The sequence below is a fragment of the Triticum dicoccoides genome, chromosome 6B, assembly GCF_002162155.2.
Source record: "Triticum dicoccoides isolate Atlit2015 ecotype Zavitan chromosome 6B, WEW_v2.0, whole genome shotgun sequence".
Classification (NCBI taxonomy): Eukaryota; Viridiplantae; Streptophyta; class Magnoliopsida; order Poales; family Poaceae; genus Triticum; species Triticum dicoccoides.
In genome coordinates this window covers 640665890-640677477 of record NC_041391.1, presented here as the reverse complement: position 1 = coordinate 640677477, position 11588 = coordinate 640665890, and the positions used below count along the sequence as shown (strand labels likewise).

Genomic DNA, 11588 nt, shown 5'->3' with positions numbered 1-11588 from the left:
AGAGCGGTGGCGGCTGCAGATCTCGGCGGCGGCGGCGGCAATCTGCGAGGGCGGCGGCGGCGAAGCGAGAGGAGGGGAGAGACGGGGCCCGGGGCTCCGTATTTATAGGGGGAAAGGGGCGGCGCGAGGCTTGGAGGAGGGGGCAAGGCGGCGCGGAGGTGGCCGGGTCGGCCACGGCGGCGGCGGACGGCATGCGGGGCTCGGTCTCCTGCGGGAGGTCGGTGGCGGCGCGACGTGGGCTGGGCCGCGACCTGGCTGGCTAGCTGGGCCGGCCCAGTCGGGGAGGGAAACATTTTTTTTAAAACAATGCAGACAGCAAACAAAAATAATAGAAACGAAATAAATTAAAATATTATATAGACATATAATATATCAAAATTTTCAGAAAAAGATTTCCTACAAGATGGACATTATTATAGCTTTAAATAAATTCTACAAGAATTCAAATAATTCAAACAGTGCTCCTGCTCTACTAAAATCCAATAAAAATCATTTTAAAAATACCAAAATTAATTCAAATGTATTTCTCTCCAATTTTATGATGTAGGGAATCATGTTACCCTAATTTCTGTATATTTTATTTTTGGAGAAAAATAATTTGAATAAAACCCAAATAACTCCAAATTGAAAATAAATTCAAAAGAACTTTGAATTTAATTGTTTGAAACTCCCAACTCATATTTCATATGTTTTGAAGAAGTCATTTTATCTTCGCTCGTGAAAATCATTGAGTTGCATAAAGTTTCAGAATTGGAAATATTTTCCAAATGAAATTCAAATATTTTCAACACCCCTTGTCATTTTAATAAATGGAAGAAGTCATGTCATCTTCTCTCTAGGGTTTTGTGTTTAAAAGAATTTGAATTCATGTAGATCAGAAAAGAAAATGAAAGTTTGGAAAAGTCCTTTTTTTCCCTCTCATTTAACTTTCAAAAAAGTTTCGAATCACTCAATTTCACACAAGCAATCAAACAATCAATCAAATCTATCTATTTTTTATAACATTCCAAAATTTAGAATTTTGGGATGTTACAGTCTTCTTTTAGGACGCTCTTGGCCCATCTGACACGGAACATCGGCACCTTCTCTCCAGCGTAGCTCAGCTCCCAGATCTCCTCGATCCTTCCGTAGTATCTGTCCTTGTCCTTACCGGTGTAGGATTCCATCGTTACCCCGGGGTTCTGATAACCATCGCTCTTCATGTCCTTGTCCTCGGTGTAGAATGTGTAGCCATTGATATCGTACGCCTCATAGGTCATCAGGTTGTGCTCGGCGCCCTGTGACAAGGCGAATATGAGTTGTTCTTCCGCGGAAGAATCTTCATGTAAAGGTACGACAGAAGCTTCTGCTTGAACCAATGCGTGAAACATGAGTTGTGCTCTTTGAGTATATCTCCGTCCGTCCTCTGTTGGCCTCGGTCATTGTACGTCTTCTCAATAAAGGTTTTGTGCTCTACCACCCAAGGATCGACCACGTCTATGTGTTGTAGCGCGACTAGGTTTGCTCTTTCAAAGTCGGCGAGTCGACCCTCGAAGTCGACATGCATTTCGCGGCGACCCTCACGGTGACCCCATCCAGCGAGCCTGTCAAGGTGCCTGTTGACGGGCAGACCAACGGGGTTCTCGATGCCTAGATAATTCATGCAGTAGGAGATGCACTCTTCGGTCAGAAAGCCCCTGGCTATACTTCCCTCTGGACGTGACATGTTGCGAACGTATCCTTTGATGACACCATTCATCCTTTCGAACGGCATCATGCTGTGCTGGAACGTCGGCCCAAGTTGGATGATATCCTCCATGATATGGACCAGCAGATGCACCATAACGTCGAAGAATGCGTGCGGGAAGTAAATCTCAAGCTCGCATAGTATCACCACGATCTCTTCCTGTAGTCTTCTGAGTTGCCTCACGCCGATCGACTTCCGAGAAATGACGTCGAAAAACATGCATAGGCCAAATAGCGTTTCACGGACGTGCGTGTCCATGATCCCATGTATTGCAACTTGAAGTATCTGCGTCATCAGCAGGTGACATTCGTGAGACTTCATCCCGCTGAACTTCTGCTTCGCTGGGTCTAGGTATCTGCTTATCTTCCCCGCGTAACCGTAAGGAAGTTTTACTCCTAGGAGGCAGGTGAAAAACTGCTCGATCTCCTCCTGACTTAGAGTGAAGCACACGGGAGGGTAGTCATTTCCGGTCTTCTTGACCTTTTTGCCTTTGCGACGACTTTCTGTGTCCTGCTTCGCCTCATCATCATCATCATCATCATCATTAGCGTGAAGCTCCTGCCTGATGCCCATTGATTTCAAGTCTGCCCTTGCTTTCGGCCCATCTTTGGTCCTCTCTGGCATGTTGAGAAGGGTACCAAGCAGACTCTCGCACACGTTCTTCGTGATATGCATGACATCAAGGCTGTGAGGCACATGGCGGATCTTCCAGTACGGCAAGTCCCAAAAAACAGACCTCGTTTTCCATACCTTCAGCAGCGGCTCTGGCGCCTTTCGCTTCTTTCCCAGATCTGGCGCCTTTTTCTTCTTTCCCGGTAGTGGGCAGTCTTTCCAATTTTTCAATAGCTCGTCTATTTCCTCGCCGCTCCTCGTACACGGCCGTTTTCGGGGTTCAGTTTCACCATCGAACAGATCCTTGCGTTTCCTCCACGGGTCATCGTCGCGAAGCCACCTTCGATGTCCCATGAACACGGTTTTCGAAGACCCGGGATCTCTATCTAGCTGGCGATACGTTGTGTCATCCATGCACCTTACGCATCCAGAAAATCCGTGGACTACCTGCCCCGCGAGATATCCGTAACCGAGATAGTCGTGCACCATCGTGAGCAGTGTGGCTCTCATAGGGAAATATTCTCTCTCTGCGGCGTCCCACGTATTGGCTGGCGTTTTCCACAGCGTGTCTAGCTCCTCCTTCAGCAGACCCAGATATAGATTGATGTCGTTCCCTGGTTGTTTCGGCCCTTCAATTAGCATACTCATGTGAATGTACTTCCTCTTCATGCACAACCAGGGGGGAAGGTTGTACATCCACACAAACACAGGCCAGGTGCTATGTGTGCTTCTCCGGCTGCCAAACAGATTGACTCCATCGGTGCTCGCGCCCAGCAGGATGTTCCTTGGATCCTTCCCAAATTCTGGGTATTCGAAGTTCAACGCTTGCCACTGGCTCGCATCCTTAGGGTGACTCAGCATCTTGTCTTTTTTATTTATCTCCGGATCATTTCCGTCATCTTCCCGCTTCTTCTCCTCCCTATCCGCGTGCCAACGCAGGAGCTTTGCTACCTTAGGGTCCGCGAAATACCGCTGCAGACGAGGAGTGATCGGAAAGTACCACACCGATTTTCGAGGAGCTTTCTTCCTCTTCTTGTATCGAGTGACGCCGCACACCGGACATATGGTAGACTCCGCGTGCTCGTCCTGATAAATGATACAATTGTTCATGTACACATGGTATTTCACATGCGGTAAATCCAGAGGACACACGATTTTCTTCGCCTCCTCGAAACTGGTCGGGCACTTGTTCCCCTTGGGAAGACGTTCGTGCTAGAATGACATGTTCTCGTCGAAGCATGCGTTGGTCATTTTGTGTTTTACCTTCATCTCCAGAGCCATGAGCGTTACTTTCAGGCGGGTATCCTCGGGCCTGCATCCTTCATACAATGGAGTAACCGCGTCTATCTCCAGTTGATCCAGCTTGGCTTTCTCTCGGGCGGCAGCTCTTGCATTATCCGTCTGCTTGAGAAGCAGCTCTTGAATATGAGGGTCCTGCACCCGGCCTCCATCGTCGTCTGCTCCGGCATCTTCATCTTCATGATCATGCCCTTCGTCTTGATCTTCCCCATCATCATTTACGACATCTTCTACATGATGACTGTGTACAGCATCACCGTCGTGATCATGTCTTGGAGATTCTTCGTCTTCTCGCCCGCCCTCGCCGCGGTGGTACTTGTCTTGTTGCCCTTCCTCATTTCTTGCCCGGCCCCCATGGATGACTTCATAGTCATCTTCATCACCTTGCCACCAATAGCCATCCATGAAACCACGCAAGAGCAGATGGTCCCGCACCTGCCCGGAATCCGGGTCCGCAATAAGGCTCTTCAGCTTGCATCTTCGACACGGACATCTTATCTCCGTCTCGTTCTTTTGAAGCATCTCGGCTTTCGCAGAGCTCAAAAACCTATTCATGATGCCTTCAGTCATCGTGCGGACCATGGTCGCCTGCGGGGTAGAGCAAAACGAGACTTTAGAACCAAGAAAAAATTTGGCATGACCTTCCCTAAAAATAGGACCAAAAAGAATGCATAGTGCCAAAATTCTCGCCGAAACAGAAATGAATCAAAACATTCCGGCAAAATATTGGCAACTATCGCATTTCAAATACCGGTACCTTCAAACACAATCATATATGCAACACCACAAACACATGCAACACCACAAACATACATAGATCTAGCTAGGCCACAAAAAGTGCATGTGCATGTTGTTGGAGTGAGCTAGGGAGAAAAAAAGTAGATCTACATCATGAAGATAGCTTTCCCCTTACTTACCTATCAAAAAAAGGTAATTTCACCACTTAATTTTGATGAATTTATGGTGGAAATGAGGTGAGGAGGAGGAGGCATCCGAGACAAGCTTGGAGGAGGAGGTGGAGAGAATGAAGTGGGGAAAGTGAGTGGGTAGGTGGGCTGTCCAAAATATCTTGTTGGTCCCAGGTTACTAATGGCGCACCACCACATAATGCGCCATTAGTAACCCTGGTTACTAATGGCGCACCTGCAGGTGGTGCGCCATTAGTACTTTTTGCAGAAAAGTAAAAAAACATATGTATACTAATGGCGCACGGTATCACTGTGCGCCATTAGTAGGTTTGCAAAAAAGTAAAAAAAAATATACTAATGGCGCACTGTCTTGGCCATGCGCCATTACTAGTTCTAACTAGTAATGGCGCACTTTGTCATCATGCCCCATTAGTTTGTATGGAAAATGGGAAAAAATCAATAGTAGTGGCGCACCGTGAGACTGGTGCACCATTAGTGTCTTCCACACTAATGGCGCACCTGAAGCCAGTGCGCCATTAGTATATAGTAGTGGCGCACTATCTACCTGGTGCGCCATTAGAATCAGTCCTATCTATAGCCCTTTTCCTAGTAGTGTTATAGAAATTGTTGAACTCTCATGCTTCACTTATATTATTTTGAGAGTCTCTAAAAAGTATGGTAATTTTCTTAGGTCAGGAATTTAGTCCTAATATGATGGGCATCCAAGAGGGATATAGTAGAAACTTTCATATAAAGAGCATTCAATAATATGAGAAGTTTGATTCCTTGTGACTGTTCTGAGATATAAAGACGGTGATATTAGAGTCATGCTAGTGAGTAATTGTGGATTGGTAGAAATACTTGTGTTAAAGTTTGTGAATCCCATAGCATGCACATATGGTGAACCATTATGTGATGAAGTCGGAGCATGATCTAATTTTTGATTGTCATCCTTTTTGTGGAGATCGGGAGCACGCGATGGTTAACTGCTACCAACCTCTCCCCTAGGAGCATGCGTCTAATACTTTGTTTCGGTGACTAATAAATTTTTGCAATAAGTATGTGAGTTCTTTATGACTAATGTTGAGTCCATGGTTTATGCGCACTCTCACCCTTCCACCATTGCTAGCCTCTCTAGTACCGTGCAACTTCTGCCGATGCATTAAATCCACCATATACCCTTCCTCAAAACAGTCACCATACCTACCTATTATTGCATTTCCATATCCATTCCACGATTTATTTCCATGCAACTTCCACCATTCCATTTTATTATGACATGCACCATCATTGTCATATTGCTTTGCATGATCGTAAGATAGCTAGCATGATGTTTTCATGGCTTGTCCGTTTAATGTCATTTGCTACGCTAGATCATTGCACATCCTGGTACACCACTGGAGGCATTCATATAGAGTAATATTTTTGTTCTAGTATCGAGTTGTAATTCTTGAGTTGTAACTGAATAAAAGTGTGATGATCATCATTATTAGAGCATTGTCCCATGTGAGGAAAGGATGATGGAAGCTATGATTCCCTCACAAGTTGGGATGAGTCGCCAGACTTTATAAAAAATAAAAGAGGCCAAAGAAGCCCAAATAAAAGAAAAGAGGCCAAAGAAGCCCACCAAAAAAATGAGAGAAAAGAGAGAAGGGACAATGTTACTATCCTTATCCCATACCTGTGCTTCAAAGTAGCACTATGTTCTTCATGATAGAGAGTTTCCTATTTTATCACTTTCATATACTAGTGGGATTTTTTTTCATTATATAACTTGGCTTGTATATTCCAATGATGGGCTTCCTCAAATTGCCCCAGGTCTTCGTGAGCAAGTGAGTTGGATGCACACCCACTTAGTTTCTTTTTGATCTTTCATAAACATATAGCTCTAGTGCATCTGTTGCATGGAAATCCCTACTCACTCACATTGATATCTATTGATGGGCATCTCCATAGCCCATTGATACGCATAGTTAATGTGAGACTTTCTCCTTCTTTTTGTCTTCTTCACAACCACCATATTCTATTCCACCTATAGTGCTATATCCATGGCTCATGCTCATGTATTACGTGAAAGTTAAAAAAATTGAGAATACTAAAGTGTGAAACAATTGCTTGTCTAAAACCGGGGTTGTGCATGATGAAATACTTTGTGTGATGAAGATGGAGCATAGCCAGACTATATGATTTTGTAGGGATAACTTTCTTTTGCCATGTTATTTTGAGAAGACATGATTGCTTTATTAGTATGCTTGAAGTATTATTGTTTTTGTGTCAATATTAAACTTTTGTTTTGAATCTTATGGATATGAATATTCATGCCACAATAAAGAAGATTACATGGATAGATATGTTAGGTAGCATTCCACATCAAAAATTCTATTTTTATCATTTACCTACTCGAGGACGAGTAGGAATTAAGCTTGGGGATGGTTGATATGTCTCCAACATATCTACAATTTTTTATTTTTCCATGCTATTATATTATCTGTTTTGAATGTTTTATATGCATTAATATGCTATTTTATATTATTTTTTGGGACTAACCTATTAATCTAGAGCCCAGTGCCAGTTTCTGTTTTTTCCTTGTTTTTGAGTTTTACAGAAAAGGAATATATAAGGAGTTCAAACAGAGTAAAACTTTCGTGATGATTTTTCTTGGACCAGAAGACATCCATAGAGCTTGGAGAGGGGGACAGAAGAGTCCCGAGGACTCCACAAGCCCTCAGGGCGAGCCCTAGGGGGCACCCCTGGCTTGTGGCCCTTGGGACTCCTCCAACCCTAATTTTTTCTCTAAAAATTCCCAAATATTCCCAAACCACCAGAGATGTCTGCCAAAATACTTTTCCACCGCCGCAAGCCTCTGTTCTCGTGAGATCCCATCTTGGGGCCTTTTTCGGCACCCTGCAGGAGGGGGAGTCGATCATGGAGGGCGTCTACATCAACTCTATTGCCCTTTCGGTGAAGCGTGAGTAGTTTATCACGGACCTACGGGTCCATAGCTAGTAGCTAGATGGCTTCTTCTCTCACTATGATATTCAATACCATGTTCTCCTCGATGTTCTTGGAGTTCTATCCAATGTAATACTTTTTTGCAGTGTTTTTGCCGAGATCCGACGAATTGTGGATTTATGATGATATTATCTATGAATATTATTCGAGTCTTTTCTGAATTCTTATATGCATGATGAAATATCTTTGTATTTCTCTTCGAATTATCGGTTTGGTTTGGCCAACTAGATTGGTTCTTCTTGCAATGGGAGAGGTGCTTAGTTTTGGGTTCAATCTTGCAGTGGCCTCACCCACTGACATAGTAGGGGTAGCGAGGCACGTATTGTATTGTTGCCATCAAGGATAAAAAGATGGGGTTTTCATCATATTTCTTAAGTTTATCCCTCTACATCATGTCATCTTACTTAAGGCGTTACTCCGTTCTTATGAACTTAATACTCTAGATGCATAGTGGATAGAGTCGATGTGTGGAGTAATACTAGTAAATGCAGGTAGGAGTCGGTCTACTTGACACGGACGTGATGCCTATATTCATGATCATTGCCTTGGATATTGTCATAACTTTGCACATTTCTATCAATTGCTCGACAGTAATTTGTTCACCCACCGTATTATTTTCTTTCAAAAGAGAAGCCTCTAGTGAAACCTATGGCCCCCGGGTCTATTTTCCATTATATATTTTCAGATCTATAAACCAAAAAACCTAAAAATACCTTGCTGCAATTTATTTGTTTTTACTTAGTTTTATGTTTTAGTTATCTTTTATATCTATCTCTATCAGATCTCATCCGTGCAACTGACCGTGAAGGGATTGACAACTCCTTTATTGCGTTGGGTGCAAGTGTTTGATTGTTTGTGTAGGTGCATAGTTTGGAGACTTATCTCTACTTTGTTGCATCACCCTGCCTCTTCAAGAGAAAACCTAATGCAAGCTGAAGAAGTAGCAACATGTTGAGCGCTCACCATTGGAACAACCTAAGTTGCTGGATTAATCTAATTTGATGGCCATGGTTAGCTGGATCTGCCCCTTTGGATCTTTTTGTATTAGTATAATTATAGATTAAAAATTGAATCAATTTTCTCGACTTTCCATGTTGATTTTCCCCCTACCTTGGTTTTTTTCCTCCACACCCCTTGGTTTGCAATAATGTAAGCCAAATCGGTGCTTTCATTTCCTTGTCCTACTAGAAGGCATGCCCTAAATTAACTCAATCAAATCTGGTCAAAACTATGCACTACATTAACTCAATCAGATAAAATCAAATATTATCAATACCTCAACCAAATCAATAATTTCTTTCCTTCACGTGACCATATCCAAATCAAATCAAATCGAATCTTACCAAACCTCAACTAGATCAAAACTTTCATTTCCTTCCCTACCTATATTCAAGTCAAATCAAATCAAAGCTTATACAAATTTACAATATCTCTACTATTAAAGGAGAGTTGGTACGCTTGCCTCACCTTCCACTGCCTCATCCACACTGTTTCCCTCCCACTAAAAACCGAATAGGTTCGCTTGACCCTCCCTGTTGATTTTTCCCCTACCTTAGTTTTTTCTCTCCGGGCCCCCTGGTTTGCAAAAATCTATTCAAATTTTGTGTTTTTCTTTCTTTTCCTACTAGAAATCATGCCTTGCACTAACTCACTGAAATCTTAGCAAAACCATGATTTGCATTAACTCAATCAAATCAAATCAGATCAAATCTCATCAAAACCTAAACTAAATCAATATTTTCCTTGCATCTCATACCATATCAAAATCAAATCTTTCCAAAATCTCAACTAAATCAAAATTTTGATTGCCTTCCCGTATTCATACTGGAATCAAATCAAATCTTACCAAAATCTAGAATATCTCTACTATTAAAATGTAATTGGTACGTGCACCTCACCGCCAACTGCCCCATCCATGAGGGTTTTCCCCTCCCACAGAAAACAAAATCGATTCGCTCGGCCCTCCCTTTGGTTTTCCCTCGCCCGACTTTGGTTTATTTCTCATATTGCCCCATGGTTTGCAATAATCTAAACCAAATCGATGTTTTCCATTCCTTGTACAATTGGTCTATGGTGCTCCGGCATTTTACGCTAACATGTTTAGCATGCATTAACTTCATTGCTAACCATGTAATTATATCCAACCTAATATCAACATGCAATTAGTGTCTTCCCTAACATGAACGTCTAGTGCAATTAACATTTTTTCTAATATAACATGGTAATTATATTTACCTAATATCAACGTACATTCAATATCTTTCCTAATTTTAGCGCACAATGCAATTAATTTCTTTTCTGATATAGCATGATACCACGTACACGATTACTAGTTTGGTAAAAAAATTAAAGCAAATTCCTAAAACACCAAGCAGGACAACACTATAAAAGTGCCACAATTACTTCAGGAACATGTCGTGCACAGACGTATCATCACATATCCCATCCTCTTGTCTGGATTTCTTGAAAACATGAAATATTGCCAAGTAACACTCCTCCTGGCCTTGGTCGTTCTTGCCTCATCACCAGGTACATATTTTGTGTTATTGTGTGCCATATAACATGCACGACAACTAAATATCAGTGTAGTTTTCTCTCCATCCATCTCCGCATTGGTATATTTGAGATTTATTTACCTATTCTTTCTTATTTTGTCAATTGTGCAAGCAGCCATGGCGACCAAGTGCCCTCCAGAGTACACCTGCACCAAGTACATCAACCAGGGCCCATGTGACGCCGCCAAGTGCATGATGGACTGTGTGAGCTCGTACAAGGGCGCAGGGGAAGGCCAGTGCTTCCCTCAAGGATGCATGTGCTCCTACTGCTGCAAGCCGCATCAACGAAGAACTATTTAACTGAGGTTGGCCGCCACGCCGTTTGGAGACGTGTTGATGGATGATGCGGTGCAAATTGCAAACTTAATTAGAATTTGTTTATTCTGCTTTTTTGAAGTAGTTGTAAGAGACTCTTATAGTATGATCGTCGTTCTATCTAATATGAAGAGTAATAATAAATGAGTGTATTGTAGGTTATATTTAGGGGGCAACTACGCAGTGTGCGCTTACTTTTTTCTTTACGGAGTGCCATGTCCCGACAACCCACCTCCTTCCATAAATAGAAAGACCCAGAGTATGTGGTTCTCACTGGATCGTTTAGCTGGTGTTGAGCAGTCTTTTCTGCCATGGCATGAAATCCCCACACTGGTGGAAAAAGGGCCTTTGGTCGCGGTTCGCAACTGCCATTAGTCGTGGTTGCGCAACCGCGACCAAATAGGCGCGACTAAAGGCCCCCCCTTTAGTCGCGGTTGCTTAAGAACCGCGACTAAAGGCCCGTCCACGTGGGCGCCAGGCGGCCGTCGGGGCGGAGGACCTTTAGTCGCGGTTCTTCTGGCCAACCGCGACTAAAGGCCGCCGCAGGTTTAGGGTTTTAGCCCCCCCCCTAAACCTGTTTTCTGTTTAATTTGTATTGTTTTATTTTTTTGTGTTTTATTTTAATTTTGAAGGAGTTTCACATATTCTACGGTACTACATACATGCATATGAATGTACAATTTCAAACAAATTTGAAATTAGAACCAAAAAAAATTCAAGAGGAATATACAATATATATTCAATATCATCGAATGACCATATACAATTTTGAACAAGTTTCCATACATAATTTAATGCATATAAAGTTCTACGTCCTCGTAATGGTGTTCTCCTTTAGGATGGAGGACTTCCCTCCTGAACCATCCAGCTAGTTCCTCTTGAAGTGGTCGGAAGCGAGCTTCTGGACTAAGCATCATCCGGAGGTTATTCCTCTCAGCATTGGTATCACTCGGAACCCGCTCAGAGGTGTATCTCCGGATCATCTCACAGACATAGTATGCACATAGATTGGTCCCCGCTGGCTGAATATCCTCACCATTCTTAGCCTTTGACCTTTTGAATTCTAGCTCTTTTTTGAATTCACCGACCTTTGTATCTACGAACCGTCTCCAAACCCTACGAGGCAAAGAAAATTAAATGAACAAGAGAGTTATTAGTTAC

The 11588-nt window shown here is 42.8% G+C and overlaps 1 long non-coding RNA gene across 1 annotated transcript; it reads left to right on the top strand.

The window, feature by feature from the left end:
* The first annotated feature begins 9981 nt into the window (after positions 1-9981).
* LOC119322075 lies at positions 9982-10589 on the top strand. Its single transcript, XR_005155395.1, has 2 exons — positions 9982-10086; positions 10228-10589. It is a non-coding gene; the product is annotated as an uncharacterized LOC119322075 (long non-coding RNA).
* Positions 10590-11588: the final 999 nt, after the last annotated feature.